This window comes from Macaca thibetana, chromosome 4, assembly GCF_024542745.1.
Source record: "Macaca thibetana thibetana isolate TM-01 chromosome 4, ASM2454274v1, whole genome shotgun sequence".
NCBI classification, from domain to species: domain Eukaryota; kingdom Metazoa; phylum Chordata; class Mammalia; order Primates; family Cercopithecidae; genus Macaca; species Macaca thibetana.
The window spans coordinates 106,713,393-106,731,907 of NC_065581.1; the positions used below are offsets into that span (position 1 = coordinate 106,713,393).

General features: G+C 39.2%; 1 pseudogene; it reads left to right on the forward strand.

Annotated features, from left to right (window-relative positions):
* Positions 1-2,449: 2,449 nt before the first annotated feature.
* On the forward strand, positions 2,450-3,457 carry LOC126952309 (very-long-chain 3-oxoacyl-CoA reductase-like; annotated as a pseudogene).
* Positions 3,458-18,515: the final 15,058 nt, after the last annotated feature.

Sequence of the window (18,515 nt, forward strand, 5' to 3'; positions counted from 1 at the left end):
AGCTAGTCCTCAGTCTGGTTTGGTGTCTGAGCCCCACCTCTACAGCCAAGTCCCGACTCAAGAGTGCCCGTAGGGCAAGATAATCCCTCTCTAGGAGACCTCTAACTGAGGGAAAAGTTAGGTTCCTGTGTATCAGTCAGGTGAGATATGATGAGGAAATAAAACCAAAATGCATGAAACCAAAGAAACGAATTACTCACAGGTCCTAGAGAGGTTAAGGGTGCCTGCAGGAGGCCGATGGGGAGTCTGGAGGCTTCGAGGAGTTCACCCGGTGGGCGGGTCGGGGATCGGGAGGGACTTCTGAGACTATGTCTTCATTGAGGTCCGTGAGCACTATCTCCTAGGTGTGTGGACTGGATAGTTTAAGGAAAATACCGATTGGAGAACTTGCTTACATGACTCTGGAATTGATGATTCGGTTTTACAATGGTAGCGGCTGTGGGGTGTATGGGGTTTTGAGTTAGGGGGATGGAAAGCAAGTGGGCTATAGCAAAAACAACCAGGCATGGCGGGGAAGTTTTAACTAGGGCAAAGGTGATGGGCTATGACTTGGCTGTAAATTAAGTTGGGCCTAAAAATGGATGCCAAGGCAGCAACTATATTAAACAAATTTATGACGACATCCTTGCATATTCCCAGTCTTAGGGCGAAAACATCAGATATTTTATCATTAACTATAATGTTACCTTTCAGATCTCTCTAGATGCCCTTTATCAGGTTGAGAAAATTTTCTTCTATTTCTGGTTTGCTGAGAGTTTTTATATGTTGGGGTGTTGAATTTTGTCATAAGTTCTTCCTGCACTTATTGACATACTTTTCTCCTTTATTTTACTAATATGATAGATTACATTGCTTAATAATTGGATGCTTAAAAAAAACCTTTAGGGCCAGACGTGGTGGCTCACACCTGTAATCCCAGCACTTCAGGAGGTCGAGGCTGGTGGATCACTTGAAGTCAGATGTTTGAGACCAGCAAAACCAACATGGCCAACATGGCAAAACCCCGTCTCAACTAAAAATACAAAAATTAGCCAAACGTGGTGGTGCGTGCCTGTAATCCCAGCTACTCAGGAGGCTAAGACAGGAGAATTGCTTGAACCCAGGAGGCGGAGGTTGCAGTGAGCAGAGATCATGCCACTGCACTCCAGCCTGGTGACAGAGAGAGACCCTCTCAAAAAAATAAATAAATAAACATTTACATTTCTGAGAAAATCCTCACTTGATCAACATATATTGTCCTTTTCATATATTGCTGGATTTGGATTGCTAACAGTGTATGAAAAATAATTACATTTACGTTCATGAAGGTAACTGGTTAATGATATCTTTTTTCTTTTCTTTTTTCTTTTTATTGTCATGTCTTTGTCAGGTATTGTCTTCAGGATTCTTCTGCCTCATGACATGGGATGGAAATTGTTCCCTCATCTACGTTTTTGAAATGGTTTTTGTAAAATTGATATTTCTTTCTTAAGTGGTTGGTAACATTCACCAGTCAATTCATTTGCTTCTGGAATTCTGTTTGAGAAGAGGTTGATGATAGAAAATTCAATTTATTTAAAAGATACAGAGTTATTCTTATTTTCTCTTTCATCTTGGGTCTGTTTTGGTAAGCTATGTTTTTCAAGGAATTTTTCTATTTAGTTTAAATTGTTCATAGTCTGTTATTATCTACTTAATGTCTGAATGATCAATTTTTCTCAATCACTCTTGCTGGGGTTTATCCATTTCATTAATTTTTTTCAGAAAAACAACTTTTTGCTTTGTTAGTGTAAGCTGTTGTTTGTTTTCTATTTTATTTATACCCGCTTTTATCTTTTATTTATTTATTTATTTTTTTGAGATGGAGTCTTGCTCATCGCCCAGGCTGGAGTGCAGGGGGGGATCTTGGTTCACTGCAAGCTCCGCCTCCCCGGTTCACGCCATTCTCCTGTCTCAGCATCCCGAGTAGCTGGGACTACAGGCGCCCCCCACCATGCCCGGCTGATTTTTTGTATTTTTAGCAGAGACGGGGCTTCACCGTGTTAGCCAGGATGGTCTCGATCTCCTGACTTCTTGATCCACCTGCCTCAGCCTCCCAAAGTGCTGGGATTACAGGCGTGAACCACCGCGCCCGGCCTATACCCGCTTTTATCTTATAAATACTTCCCGTCTATTTTCTTTGGGTTTAATTTGCTCATCTTATTCTAGATTCTTAAGATAAAAACTTAGATTAATTTTAAACTTTTTTTTTCTTTTCTAATACAAGTATTTAAAACTATAAATTTTCCTCTAAGGACCACCTTACCTGCATCCCACACATTTTCATATGTTGTATCTTTATTATCAGAGTTTAAAGTATTTTCTAATTTTCTTCTTAGATTTCTTCTGGTGATGTTTGCTTTTATCCATGGTTTATTTAGAAGAACTAGTTGTTTAGATTCACGAAGTTAGTGAGTCCTAGTGGAAAGCCATGGAGAGCGCTCTCCCCGCCGCCAGCTTCCTGTACTGTGTTGGCACGGGCATTGTGGCCTACCTAGCCCTGCACATCTGCTACTCGCTCTTCAAGGCCCTCTGGGTCTGGGGAGTGGGGAACAAGGTGGAGGTCGGCCCAGGGCTCGGATAATGGACAGTTGTCACAGGTAGTACTGATGGAATTGGAAAATCGTATGCAGAAGAGTTAGCAAAGTGTGGAGTTAGCAAAGTGTGGTTGTCCTTATCAGCAGATTACAGGATAAACTTGACCAGGTTTCCAGGGAAATCAAAGAAAAATTCAAAGTGGAGACAAGAACCATTGCTGTTGACTTTGCATCAGAAGATATTTATGATAAAATTAAAACAGGCTTGGCTGGTCTTGAAATTGGTGTCTTAGTGAACAATGTGGGAATGTCATATGAGTATCCCAAATACTTTTCGGACATTCCTGACTTGGACAATATGATCAAGAAAATGATACATATTAATATTCTTTCTGTTTGTAAGATGACACGATTGGTACCCCGGCATGATGGAAAGATCTAAAGGGGCGATTCTGAACCTCTCAGCTGGCAGAGGCATGTTCCCCATCCCACTGTTGACCATCTGTTCTGCAACCAAGACTTGTGTTGATTTCTTCTCTCAGTTCCTCCATGGGGACTGTAGAAGCAAGGGCATCTTTGTACAGAGTGTCCTGCCATACTTTGTAGCTACAAAACTGGCTAAAATCTGAAAGCCAACTTTGAATAAACCTTCTTCGGAGATATTTTGAATCTGCAATTAAAACAGTAGGCCTGCAATCCCAAACCAATGGATACCTGATTCATGCTCTTATGGGCTTGATAATCTCAATCCTGCCTTCTTGGATTTATTTTAAAATAACCATGGCTACGAACAAGTCTACATGGGCTCGCTATCTGAAGAAAACCAAGAAGAACTAAGCATTGATAACTACATTATAACTTGGCCAGATGCTCCAGCCTATGCAAGCTTACTGCAAGGCACCTTACTGATCTTGAAAATCTGAAGTCATTTCAAATAGTTATTAACATGACTAAATGTTATCTTAATTAAGAGGAAAACAGAAGTTGCTTTTAGGTGTTTCTGACATATATTCTGAATACTACCAGAGGTAATTTTGAAGTTTAATATAAACGCTCATTTCAAATGAATATAGAACTAATATTGTCAAGAATAGCTAATAGGAAGGAATACTATTATAGCAAATCACAGAATGAAAGACCCAGACATAAAACTCAGCAGTTTTTATCTGCTCCAAAATGCCATTGATCATTATTCCTGTATTTTCTCTGAAACTGATTATTAAAAGTTATGTCCAGCTACTCTTTTGTTTTTGACACTTTGAAGAAATGGAGATTAATTGATTTGATTTGTTTATAAGCAGACACACTGCAATTTACAAAGGTATCTTTAAGGTTTTATAAAATTATGTTCCAGTTTGTACATTTATATGGAATCATTCTTTATCAAGGGTAGCTTAATGACATAAAACTAATTGTGAAATATGGAGTTATTTCTGACACATGAAATTCACTAAACTGTGCTTTTTTGTGATGCATATTTCTTCTCAGTTTAAATGTATGTAAATATCAAAGCTATATGGTATGATTTATAAAGATAAATGGGTCAAAGTGTATATTGAGACTGGCAGCCATCTATGATACCACTGAAACCCTAACCCAGAAAAGTGGCCTGCTTGGACACCCAGCCTTCTTTGTTTCTGCATTGAACCAATATTGCTCACACATGTGACACAGACTAGTCCTATAAAAGTAATGACATCATAGAAATAGCATTATAACTTTTAAATTGATACTCTATAGGTAGATACTAATATAATTAGTTTTAATAAAACATGCTGTAACCATGGTATACAACAAAAGTACATTTCTTTGGTGATTGAAATTAAGGCCATATTTACACTGACTTAATATAAGACTGACTTTTATCCTGCTTCATAACTTATATAGGGAACTCACCAAGAAAGAATTCAATACTGTGAAATATGCCACAAGAAGATTGGCTTTTGCCAAATTTGTGGTTCCTAAGTTCTGAGTTTTAAGCATCAGTAGATTTGCATTAAAAAAAATTGGGGCCTCAGTTTCTGGCTTTTAATTTTGCCAGTTAAGGACATAAAACAAAAACAAACAAAACAAATAACCATCTGCTTTCAGCATCATTATGTAAAAGAAAACATATTTTAGCCCCTAAAATTAGGAATAATATAATCTAAGAATAAAGGTTGTCATTTAAATGGAATAAATATAGCTTTATGAAAAAAAGAGTAAGTTGTTTAATTTCTACATATAGCTATTCATTTCTGACTTAATTATTTTGTGATCAGAGAATCTGTAAGATATTAATCCTTTTGTTTATTATTTAGTTTAGTTTGTTTGTTTATTTATTTATTTTTGAGACAGGGTCTCACTCTATTACCCGGACTGAAGTGCAGTGACATGATCACAGTTCACTGCAGTCTTGAATCCCTGGGCTCAAGAGATCCTCCTGCCTCCATCTTCAGAGTAGCTGGGACAACAGGCACGCACCACCATGCTTGGCTAATTTTTTTTTTTTTTTTTTTTGGTAGACATAAGGTCTTTATGTTACCCAAGCTGGTCTCAAATGCCTGGGCTCAAGCGATCCGCCTGTCTTAGCCTCCCAAGTGCTGGGATTACAGTCATAGAGCCACTGCCTGGCTCTATGTTTAGTAAGTTTTACTTTTGCTAAAACTTGTTTCTCTTCCTTGTGTTGAAGTCTCTTTTATCTGGTATTAAGGTAGCCATCTCAGATTTCTTATATGTACTGTTTACATAGTATATCTTTTTCCATTATTTGATTTCATTCCCTCTGATACTTTACACAGAGTAACCTTTTAAACAGCATGTAGTTAGGTCTTGATTTTTAATAAATCTAGTCTGACAATCTGTTTTTAATGAGCATGCTTAGTACCTTTACATTTGATGTAATTATTGATATGATTAGATTTAGGCCTACCATTTTATTTGTCCTCTGTTAAATAAAATACCAAGAGCTATAAAGAATTAAAATATAAGATCAGACTGTATAACTATATAACTGATCTTATATTTTGATTCTTTGTAACTCCTTTCCTGCCTTCTTTTAATCAAAAATTTTTATCACATTCCATTTTAATTTCTCTACTGGCTTTTTAGCTATACTTCTTTGCCTTATTTTTAAGTGACTGTTCTGGAAATAGCCACTAAAATAACCACTAAAAATATGCATATTTATCATAATCACCTTGATCTTGGACTTCTAGCCTCCAGAACTATAAGAAATAAATGTCAGCTAGTTAAGCCACCCAGTATTTGGTGTTTTGTTACAGCAGCCTGAACTGACTAAGACTCTTCTTGTTCTGCACAACTTTCAGTAGTAAGCAATGATAATGAAGAAACCACAGCGGAAACAACACCAAATGCTGATAAGGAGGTGAAACAACAGAACTCTCATCCAGTTCCTCCATCTAGGCAATTAGTACTGTGCAGAAGAAGACATGTCCAAGAGCTTTCATTAAAGCACTGTTTCTAATAGTAAAAACAAAATTAAAATTAAAAACAACCTATATGTCCATTAGTAAGAGACTAGATAAAGAAATTGTGGACTATTCGTAAAATAGAATATTATATGAGAGTGAAATGAAATAACTAGAACTGTAAGAATAAACAGATTTCAGAAAAAAAATGATGTTGAATGGGAAAGAGAAATTTGCTGACGTTTACATATATTATGATGTCTTTTATATGAATTACAACAGGATATATTGTTTATAGTTAAATACATGTATTCTAAAATTCAGAAAAAATCAAAAGGGATGCTGAACACAAAATTCAGGATATTTTTTATATCTGCAAGGGAAGAAAGGAAGAAAGAAGAAAAAAAGAATAAGGAGTTTAAATTGAATGTATAATATTTTACTTCTTGTGTTATATGTGGGTACAGGGGAGAGTATTATATTTTATTATATTATTATCTAAAAGAGTTTTTTTATTCCTATAGTATTTCCAAATAATTTATTTTTAGAGACAGGGTCTCACTCTGTCCCTGAGGCTAGAATGTAGTGGCATGATCATAGCTCACTGCAGCCTCAAACTCCTAGGCTCAAGTGATTCTCCCACTTCCGCCTCCTGAGTTGATGGGACTTCAGGTGTGCACCACCACACGTGGCTAATTTGGTTACTTTTTGTAGAGACAGAGGTCTTGCTATGTTGCCCAGGCTGATCTCCAAGTCCTGGCCTCAAGCTATCCTTCCACGTCGACCTCCCAAATTGCTGGAATTACAGCCTTAAGCCACTGTGCCTGGCCAGTATTTCCTAATTTTTTGATGAATAAGATTACTTTTTAATTTCAAAAGTAGTAAGATTACTTTTTTTTTTTTTTTTAAAGATGGAGTCTCTGTCTTTTAAGACAGAACTCCAGCCAGCTCTATCGCCCAGGTTGGATTGCAGTGGCTCGATCTTGGCTCACTGTAACCTCCATCTCCCAGATTCAAGCAATTCTCCTGCCTCAACCTCCTGAGTAGCTTGGATTACAGGTGTGCACCACCACGCCTGGCTAATTTTTGTATTTTTAGTACAGACGGGATTTCACCATGTTGGCCAGGCTGGTCTCAAACTCCTGACCTCAAGTGATTATTGAATTTTTAGAAATCAGGTTACCAAACATAGAATGATCTGGTTTTGATGAAATGCAACTATATGCATACATATAGATAGATAGAAAAGTTTATGTCTAGAATTTTGTGTGACATTTTTTACTGTTTTCATTAAACTTGTCTGCATTGGCCCATTATTGTAATAAGCATGTGAGTGGATTGATTCTAGTGGGAATAAATATATAGAGCAAAGAAAAAAATGTAGCACAGGGCAGAACCTTGGGGAATGCTGACATTTGAGGGACAGAAGGTGGGAGGGGGTGACAGCAACAAAGACGGATTAGTCAGAGAGGACAAAAATCCAGAGTACAATTCCCAAGAAGCCAATAAAGGACAGGGTTTTAAAAGGAAGGGCGCTGAACAGTTTAAACACTCCAGAGAGGAGATCGGCTGCATAGAGTTCTGGCAGGAGAGTGCTGTGTTTGGAGACTGTGAGGGTGTGCTTCCTCCAAGAGAGTGGTCAAGTAGTAGGGAGGCCAGTGTGCAAGGGTTTTCAGAAAGAATGGGGCATGAGGAAGGAGGGCAGGAAAGCCACAAATAGTGAATAGAATTAAAGACCTTCAGGCATTGAAGAAGATTGTCATCTTCATACTAGGAATAGCCAGAATACAAACTCGAGATGTTGAGATGACAGTTACCCTAGGAAACCCTATGAGAGAGTGGTACCCTGGCAACAGGTACCAAGCTGCTCCATTGCACTGTACTGAAGATGTGCTGGGACTCATTCTAGTGTAGTGCGTCAAGTCATGTGTAATCTTTGCTTAGCGGGAAAGACGTTTGTGTAAACCCGCGGCCTTGGTGGTGAAATCACTTAGCAGCTTCTACGTAACAACAAAGATGACAGCAGCAACTGGCACAATTTGATGTTAGAAAGTTTCCGTAATGTGACAAGAAAGCATTTATAAATTCATCTGGCTACTAGGGAAAATGTTCGCTCATCTAGTTTCTCTACCACTTAGCCAGGTTCCGTTAGGATGAGGACACAGTAAAAACTAAATACTGCAGACAAAGATTGAAAGGGAGGGGGAGGGCATGTGTTTAGAAAGTGTGCTTAGAAAGCAGACAAGTGTGTTTAGAAAAAGCACTGCTTGTTCTTCCTTCATCTTAGCCAGGGAGCCCTGGGATGGCACAGCATCAGTGTGTGTGTGTGTGTGTGTATGTAATGGAGTCGTGCTCTGTCACCTAGGCTGGAGTGTAGTGGCACAACCTCAGCTCACTGCAACCTCTGCCTCCCAGGTTCAAGCAGTTTCCTGCCTCAGCCTCTCAAGTAGGTGGGATTACAGGCATGCGCCACCATGACCAGCTAATTTTTGTATTTTTTTTTTCTAGTGGAGATGACATGTCTTGAACTCCTGGCCTCAAGTGATCCACCCACTTCGGCCTCCCAAAGTGCTGGGATTACAGGCCGAGATCGAGCCACTGCACTCCAACCTAGGCAACAGAGCAAGACTCTATCTCAAAACAAAACAAAACAAAACAAAAAAACAAAACTACAAACAAACAAACAAAAAACTCATGGTAGCTGGTTGATAACCAAGTGTACTGAAAGAATTCTCAACAACTGAAGAAAAGCTCTCAATAGACAAAAAACATAAGCATCTGATTGCAGTGCCAGAATTTTCCATTTTTGTCCTGTAGAAAAGGTTAAAGACATTTTGACGTTTCTTTCAAGCATATGGAGGACACGAAGAACTCTCTCTTCTCCATTTCTCCAGAATAGGAGGAATGCAAAAAGAGATGCTGTCAAACCAAAATAGCTGAATCTTTCAACACTTCCTGTTATTCAATATTATTTTAAAATCTGGATACCTAAGTGCCATTCCTTCCCAGTTCAAAAATAATGCTATTTTTATTGTTGTTTCCTATGGAAACCATTTCCCTAGGCATGTCAACAGCCATATCTTAAGAGGGAATTATTTATTTTAGCCAGTTTTCCTCATTGAGCTTTGGATGACACAAACCCATATTTTATCCTAGTGGATTCTTCAAGGCTAACCCCTGCCCATTCTTGGAGCACCATCTACTGCTGCCATAGCCACACTCTTGGCCTCTAAGCAGCCAAGGAAAATCATTCTGTTCCCCAGAGAACAGTTTGAGGAACTTCAGGTCCTCAGGGACTGATGGAAAATTACAGAATCTGTGACCAAATTGTTAGGAGTCTTCAAATCTGCTTAAGGGCAAATGTCAAATAAAGCAATGAGGCTGGGAAGACACAAGCGCCTTCCGTACTTGCACAGGAGAGAAAGAATATTCCCTTCGCATAATGCAGACTTCTGACAACATATTATTTTTCCCTAAAAATTAAGAAATGGGAAACTTCTACTTCCACCTATGAAAGGATAGCTTGTATTGGCCTAACTCTCCCACAAAAAAAGACCATGAGGGCCAGGCATGGTGGCTCACCCCTGTAACCCCAGCCCTTCAGGCGGCTGAGGTGGGAGGATTGCTTGAACTTAGGAACTGAAGACCAGTCTGGGCAACATGGTGAAACCCCATCCCTACTAAAAACACAAAAATTAGCTGGGCATCAAAAGTGTGCACCTGTAGTCCCAGCTACTTGGGAGGCTGAACAATGGGAGGATGGCCTAAGCCCAGGAGGTAGAGGTTGCAGTGAGCCAAGATCATGCTACCGCACTCTACTCTGGGCAACAAAGTGAGATCCTCCCTCAAAAAAATTAAAAAAACAAAACAAAACAAAGCAAAACAAACAAACAAAAAAAACCCATAAGGGCAGGATAAAGCAGTCCCCCTAAGAAAAACAGCTCTAAACAACAGAGAGTAACAAAGCCACCAAGATTTAAAGGGCCAAGAAACTGGAGAGAAATAAAATGCATTGAGCTGAGCCATTGCTATTTGGTATAGATAATTTTCTGCAGCATTGAGGCCAAATAAATTAATAATACCTTGTGTTGCAAGAGTCCTACTGGGCTGGGGAGAAAAGTAGAATTCATGACTATCAAACTTAAAGAATTTGAAGAACCAGCGTTCTAGAGAAGTGAGCCCTACATTCTCCACATAATGTTTTCTCAGGGAATTGCCCTATTTCTAAACTAAACAAGCACAGTCCAAGAGGAAAGAAACCAAGAAACCACCCAACAAACAGCTTGTTAACCAGAGACTTCAGTGGTCTCATGGTCCTGGGAAGACAAAACTCAGAGTTCAGGACCTTCCAAAAAAGAGAATTCCTGGTAAGCACTTCAGGCCTTTAACTGAGAACCCCTAAAGGCCACATCTGAAGAGTAAGGGCAAATAAGAGAAAAAATAGCCCTTACAAAACCCGAAACTCAGCTCAATTTCTGATTTGATCAAGGTGATCTGCTGCCCAGATAAAATTGAATGCTCTCTATAGGAAGGAAATCATCATCTAGACCTTCTAAAATTTTTATATGTAATGTCCAGCATTTAATCCGTAATTACCAGGCACACCAGCAGATATGACCAAAGACCAAAATTTAACAGAGAGAGAGAAAAAAAAAGCCAAGACAATGGAAAGGGAAACACATTTGATCCACATATTAAGTTTATCAGACTCAGACTTTAAATTAACTTATGGAAATAGTCATAAAATAGATTAAAATGTGGAGGATTTTATTGAGAACTGGTATCTATTTTAAAAATTAAATGGGAATTCTATAGCTGAACAATATAATAACTGGATTGATAACTCTAAAACTGAACTTGATGATAACTAAAAGCAGAAGAGAAAATTAGCAAACTGGAAGATAGTTCAGTTCAAAAAAATCCGAATTGAAGCTCAGAGAGAAAGGGTTCAAAAACAGAGAAAAGAGGTACATGAAATATGGTGGAAAGTTCTAATATATGTGCAATCAAAATTCCTAGAGAGGGGAGAGAATCAGGCAGAAACTATTTCCCAAAACTGACAAAAGACATCAAGCCACAAATTCAAGAAGCTGTATTTCTCCTTCTTGCATTTTGTATTTGTGCATCTGAGCTGTATTTATATCCAAAAAGCTCTAACCAAGATAAATACAAAAGTAAATCATACATAGACATGTTATTGTAAGACTGCTGAAAACTAAAGTCAAAGGAAATAAAATCTTAAGGGTAAAAGAGAAAAAATATTACCCTCAAAGGCGCAACAACAAGACAATTCTGAGGTTAACATTGTATTTCTATATGTTAGAAAGAAATAGAAAATGAAATTTAAAAGACCATTCCATTTATAATAAAAGCAAAAATCATCAAATAGATAGGAATAAATTGAACTGAAGATGGGTAAAGTCTCCATACTGAACACTTCAAAATATCCTGAAAATACTTGAAAAGACCTAAATAAATGAAAAAATATACCATGTTCATCAATTAGAAGACTCAATATTTTAAGGGCTAATTCTACTCAAATCCATCAGTAGATTCAATGCAGTCCCAATAAAAAAACAATGGCTGTAGTTCACTGACAAATTGGAAATTGGCAGATTGATTTTTAAATCATATGGAAATGCAAAGGGTCAAGAAAAGTTAAAACAATCTTGATGAACAAAAGAAGTTGGAAGATTTATATTACCAAATATAGAGCTTTATTGTAAAATGAAGTTAAATATTATGGTATCAGTGAAATGAAAATAAAATAGATCACCAGAATATAACACAAAGTTCAGAAAAAGGATGATCTTTTCAATAAATGAGAGTGGCTCTACAAGTTTGCCTGTAGGTTTTTGAAGATATTGTGAGTTTCATTCCAGACCACTGCAATAAAGTGAACATCACAATAAAGTAAGTCACACAAATGTATTTGTTTCCCTGTGCATATAAAAATTATGTTTACACATATAAAAATTATGTTTACACTATATGGTAGTAGACTAGGTATACAATAGTATTATTTAAAATAACAATGTACATGCCTTAATTAAAAAATACTTTATTGCTATAAATCACTAATGATCACCTCAGCTTTCATTGAGTTATAATCTTTTTGCTGGTGGAGGGTATTTTCTTGATGTTGGTGGTTGCTGACTGGTCAGGGTGGTGATTGCTGAAGGTTGGGGTAGCTTTGGTAATTTCTTAAAACAAGACAACAATGAAGTTTTTTGCATCAGTTGATTTTTTTCTTTCACAGAAGATTTCTCTGTAGCATGTGATACTGTTTGATGGCTTTTTACCCACAGTAGATCTTCTTCCAAAATTGGAGTCAGTCTTCTCAAACCTGTTGCTGCTTTATCAACTAAGTTTATGGACTATTCTAAATCCTTTGTGGTCATTTCAACAATGTTCACAACATCTTCACCAGAACCAGATTCCACCTCAAGGAACCACTTTCTTTGTTTATCTATAAGAAACAACTCCTCATATGTGTAAGTTTTATAATGAGATTTCAGCAATACAGTCACATCTTCAGGCTCCACTTATAATTCTCTTTCTCTTATTATTTCCACCACACTTGCAGTTCCTTCCTCCACTGAAGTCTTGAACCTCTCAAAGTCATCCATGAGGGTTGGAATCAACTTCTTCTAAACCCTTGTTAATGTTGACATTTTAACCATCTTCTACAAATCATGAATGTTTTTCATGGCATCTAGAATGGTGACTCCTTTCCAGAAGTTTTTCCCTTCCATAATTAAAAAATACTTTATTGCTATAAATCACTAATGATCATCTCAGCTTTTGTTGAGTTATAATCTTTTGGCTCTTTGTCCAGATCTGCCAGAGATCACTATCTGTGGCAGGTATAGCCTTACTACTAAATGTATTTCTTAAATATTAAGACTTGAAAGTCAAAATTACTTCTTGATCTATAGACTACAGCGTGGATGTTGGGTTAGCAGTCATGAAAACAACATGAATCTCCTTGTACATCTCCATCAGAGTTCTTGGGTGACCAGGTGCATTGTCAATAAGCAGTAATAGTTTGAAAGGCATCTTTTCTCTTAGCAGTAGGTCTCAACTGTGGGCTTAAAATATTCAGTAAACCATGGCTAAAAACATATGTGCTGTCATTCAGGCTTTGTTGTTCCATTCATAGAGCACAGAGTAGAGTAGATGCAGCATAGTTCTTAAGTGCTCTGGGATTCTTGGAAGAGTAAATGGACACTGACTTCAATTTAAAGTCACCAGGTACATTAGCCCCTAACAAGAGAGTCAGTCTGTTCTGTGACGCTTTGAAGCCAGTCATTGACCCTTCTGTAGTCATGAAAGTCCTAAACAGCATCTTCTTCCAATGGAAGGCTGTTTTGTCAACATTGTAAATTGTTGTTTTTTGTAGTTACCTTCATCCATTATTTTACCTATATCTTCTGGATAACTTGCTGCAGCAAGTTAGTACTTGCTGCTTTACCTTGCATTTTTATGTTACTGAGATGGCTTCTTCCCTTAATCTCCATGAGCCAATCTCTGCTAGCTTCAAACTTTTCTTCTGCAGCTTCCTCATCTCTCTCAGCTTTCATAGAATTGAAGAGAGTTAGGGCCTTGCTCTGGATTAAGCTTTGGCTTAAGGGAATGTTGTGGCTGGTTTGATCTTTGATCCAGATTTTCTCCATAGCAACCATAAGCCTGTTTCACTTTCTCATCTTTCATGTGTTCACTAGAGTAACACTTTTCCTTCAAGAACTTTTCCTTTGCATTCACAACTTGGCTAATTGGCATAAAAGGCCTAGCTTTCACCCTATCTTGGTTCTTGGCATGCCTTCCTCACTGAGCTTAACCATTTCTAGCTTTTGATTTAAAGTGAGAGACTCTTCTTTTCACTTGAACACTTAGAGGCCATTGTAGGGTTATTAGTTGGCCTAATTTCAATATTGTGGAAGCCTGAGGAGAGGGAGAGATATAGGGGAATGGCCGGTCAGTGAAGCAGTTTGAACACACACACAATTTATTAAGTTCCCCATCTTATATGGTTGTGATTCCTGGTACCCCAAAAAATTACAATAGTAACATCAAAGATCTCCAATCACAGATCATCATCATCATAACAATGAAAAAGTTTGAAATATTGTGAAAATTACCTAAATGTGACACAGAGACTTGAAGTGAGCACGTATTGTTGAAAAAAATGCCACTGATAGACTTCCTTGACACAGAGTTGCCACAAAACTTCAATTTATAAAAAATGCAACATCTGGCTGAGCATAGTGGCTCATGCCTGTAATACCAGCCCTTTGAAAGGCTGAGGTGGACAGGTTGCTTGAGCCCACTTTGGAAGATTGTTTGGCAAAATCTGTTCCACACAGCCCCTATCACCCAGCTATTCTTCCCTGAGGTATATACCCAACAGAAGTGCATCAAAAGACATGTAAAGAAGAATATTCACTGTAGTGCTATTCATAACAGCCACAAACTGAAAATAACCAAATATTCATCAATAGTAGAATACATCAATAAATTGTGTAAGTCATGCAATGGAATACTTATAGCAATGAAAATGAACAAACTATTGGTAGTTGTACAACATGGATGAATCTCACAAATCCTGTGTTGAGTAAGAAAACCAGACACACACACACACACACACACACACACATACACACACACATTAAAAAATAGACACAGACATAAAAATAACACCTACTGCAATATTTTTTTTATAAAGTTTAAAAACAAGGAAAAAACTACAGTGACAGCACTAAGAATTCTGGTTACCTTTGGAAGGGTTTGGACTGGGAAGAAGGCATGAGGGAGAACTCTGGGTGCTGTAGCTTGATCTAGGTGGGAGTGACTCAATTGTTTTCACTCTGTGAAGATTCACCTAACTAAGGACCTAAGACATGTGCTTTTTTTTTTTTGAGACTGAGTTTCCCTCTTGTGGCCCAGGCTGGAGTACAATGGTGCGATCTCGGCTCACTACAACCTCCGTCTCCTGAATTCAAGCGATTCTCCTGCCTCAGCCTCACAAGTAGCTGGGATTACAGGAGTGCACCAATCACGCCCAGCTAATTTTGTATTTTTAGTAGGGATGGGGTTTCACCATGTTGGTCAGGCTGGTCTTGAACTCCTGACCTCAAGTGATCCACCTGCCTCGGCTTCCCAAACTGCTAGGATTATAGGTGTGAGCCACCATGCCATATATCTTTCTTGTATATATGTTACATTTTCATTTTAAGAGTATAAAATAAGAAATGATTCCCAGTTTGAGTCTCTGCAAGCTCTTCTTCAAGGAGCTTGTCTCTACACATACACTTTTATTACTAGGTGTATGGTGATGGCCCTTAAATCTCTCTCCCTAACCCCTATCACTTTTGGTCCTTCCACAGACATCTGTATTTACATGACCTATCAACATGGTGAAGGCGGAGTCTAAGACAGACATGCTTGGGTTAGGGGAGCCTCTCATTTCCTAGTAACTTCTCTGGCACCTCTCATTGCCTTACGTTCTCTACATTGTACTATCAAGTCCTGCTAGCCTTCCTTTCAAGCAGGTTCCTTTCTCCTTTCCATTACATCAGTCAAGGTTCAGAGGCAGCAGACAGAAACCATTCCAATGATCTGAAGCACAGAGAGAAGTACACAGATAATTCAGGGCTTACAAAGTCCCTGGGAGGCTGGAGGATCTCTACTTGGCTGACTGCCAGGAATGACTCCCATGCACAACCACCAAACTGGATCTTCAGGGAAATTCTCAAATCAGGCAGGTGGGGTTCCAGAGGCTTCCACTGGAAGTGTTAAAACACACCCCATCCCAGGCCAGGCATGGCGGCTCACGCCTATAATCCCAACACTTTGGGAGGCTGAGGTGGGCGGAGCACTTGCGGCCAGGAGTTTGAGACCAGCCTGGTCAACATGGGAAAACCCCATGTCTACTAAAAATACAAAACAATTAGCTGGGTATGCTGTAATCCCAGCTACTCAGGAGGCTGAGGCATCAGAATAACTTGGGCCTGGGAGGCGGAGGTTGCAGTGAGCCAAGATCACACCACTGCACTCCAGCCTGGGCAACAGAGGGAAACTCTGTCTCAGCAACAACAAAAGCAAACCCCATCTTGCTGCAATCCAGATACCAGCGATCCATCCATACACCCACGAAGGCCCTCAGAATGCACACCACTAGTGACTGGACACTTGGGAATAAACCCAGTCTCTCTGCCACCTGTCTAGCCAGCAGCAACAACCAACGTGGATAAGGGTGACCTGCCCCTGCCACATGTTACTTTCCACATCCAAATCTCAGGAAAGCACATCTAATTGATAGAACTGAATTCACACACAGGACACTGGCTGCACAGGAGTCCAGAGAAGCAGCCTTTAGTTTTCTGCCTCTGCAGGAGAGAAAGGCCTCTAGAAGGAGAGTGATATGGTGGCTGAGGGTCAGTTCACCATATCCGTGCATGCTCCTTTCATCTACCACAAGCCAGTCTCTCACACCTGGACCAGCAACTGAGTCATCCAGTGATAAGTAGGAAATATCTGCTCAGTCTCTGCTGGGTACCTGGGATTGGGTTAGGTACTGAGACCACAAAGAAAGACAGAGTTCCTGCCCTCAAGGAATTCTTGGTCTAGAAGCAGAGAGAAGCCAAATAACCAATGATCACAAGATGCCTTAGGGGAAGGACTGGGATAGAGAGTAAGGAGAGGCAGTTTTGTCTTAACCTGGGGGAACAAGGAGGCTTTACCAGAAGAGACCCAAACATATTTTCAAGTCTTCAATAATATCATTTCCTTTGTCTCAAATATCTCCCCATTCTACCTTTTACAAACTCTGGGAAAGAACTCGTGAATCTTAGTAAATAAAGGTCAATTTAAGTTAGAGAAAATGGTCTTAGTAATAGATTTTTTGTACTCTCAATTGCATTTTAAACAAATTAACAATTGGAAATCCTTAGATTGCTTTTGAAAATTAATAGGGGTGTGTGTGTGTGTGTGTGTGTGTGTGTGTGTGTGTGTGTTCCATATCAATTAACATAAGGTGGTGATTCTAAAGGACATGAGTGTTTGGAATGTCTGTTCATATGCCTATTAATTATTTCACTCCTATTTTGCTTACCCAGTTGGTCTAGAATACATTATACTATCCATTGAAGAAAGCATATTTTACTCTGCTCCTGTCCCATTTAATTGGAATCCACATAATTTAGGTTTTACCTTTGCTAAATGTAACTGGAATCACTGTATAGGGAGCATTAAAGAGTTGGGTATCTGGGATCCTTGTCCTTGCTTCATCATTATCTAGCTCTGAGATGGCAGATATATCCCTGATATGGTGTGGCTGTGTTCCCACCCAAATCTCACCTTAAATTGTAACTCCCCTAGTTTCCATGTGTCTTGGGAGGAACCCAGTGGGAGGTAATTGAATCATGGGGGCAGGTCTTTTTCTTGCTGTTTTCATGATAGTGAATGAATCTCACTAGATCTGATAGTTTTAAAAACAGGAGTTTCCCTGCATAAACTCTCTTTGCCCACTGCCATCCATGTAAGATGTGACTTGCTCCTCTTTGCCTTCTGCCATGATTGTGAGGCCTCTCTAGCCATGTGGAACTGTAAGTCCATTAAACCCCTTTTTCCTTCCCAGTCTCAGGTATGTCTTTATCAGCAGCATGAAAATGGACTAATACAATCCCCTACCTGACTAGGCAAGTCAACAGATTCTTACTGGGTGTCCATCTCATCAATGTGATTTCTTATCTTCTGTCTTGTGATGGGTCTTTATTTGGACATGCCATCTGCAGTTTATGTATCCCATGTGCATGTGCTGAAGACTCCAGTGAATGGCTGAAACATAGCCAGGAGTCTGAGATATGGCTGGTGTATCATTCTTATAGTACTGACTCTTCCCTTAGGGGGCTGTGTAATTCCTTGGCTCAAAATGTGCCATTCCATTACTAATTGCTGCCAGCTGGATAAATGCTCCTTCTTTTATGTCTTATCAGGCTCCAGATCTATGCATTATTGAAAACCGAGTAATGCTCCTTGTCTTTAAAATAAGACTTACAGTGCCTTGAGACCAGCTTTCCTATAAAATTGATGCAGAGGCAACTGGCAATGGTGTCATCTGTACAGCATTGGACAAAGGGTAATAGCTAATATGACTCCAGGACCTAGTTATGAGTAGGCAAAAGTGCAAAGTGGGCAGGACTGAGGGAGGGGTACAGTGTGGCACCTCAGGTTCTGGCAGGTGCAGTGTGGTTCCATTTGTTGCTGATCTTTATTGCTGAAGACATCTCTTTTTAGGAAATGTGTGTGGCTTTTTCACAGGGCACCTGTCCCAAGAGGCAAAGCCAGATCTCCTTTTGACCCTGTAAGCAGTCTGAGTCCCTGACCTTCCTAGAGAGGCAGCAGCACATCTCACCACTTGTCCTGAAGCCTTCACGGGCAGCCTTCCCACCCCCCAATCTCATAAAGCACGCGTGGGGAAAGGCTGAAGGAAACGGGAAAGGGGGAGGATATGCCACATTTTAAAACCTAAGTTTTCCTTGAGCCACTA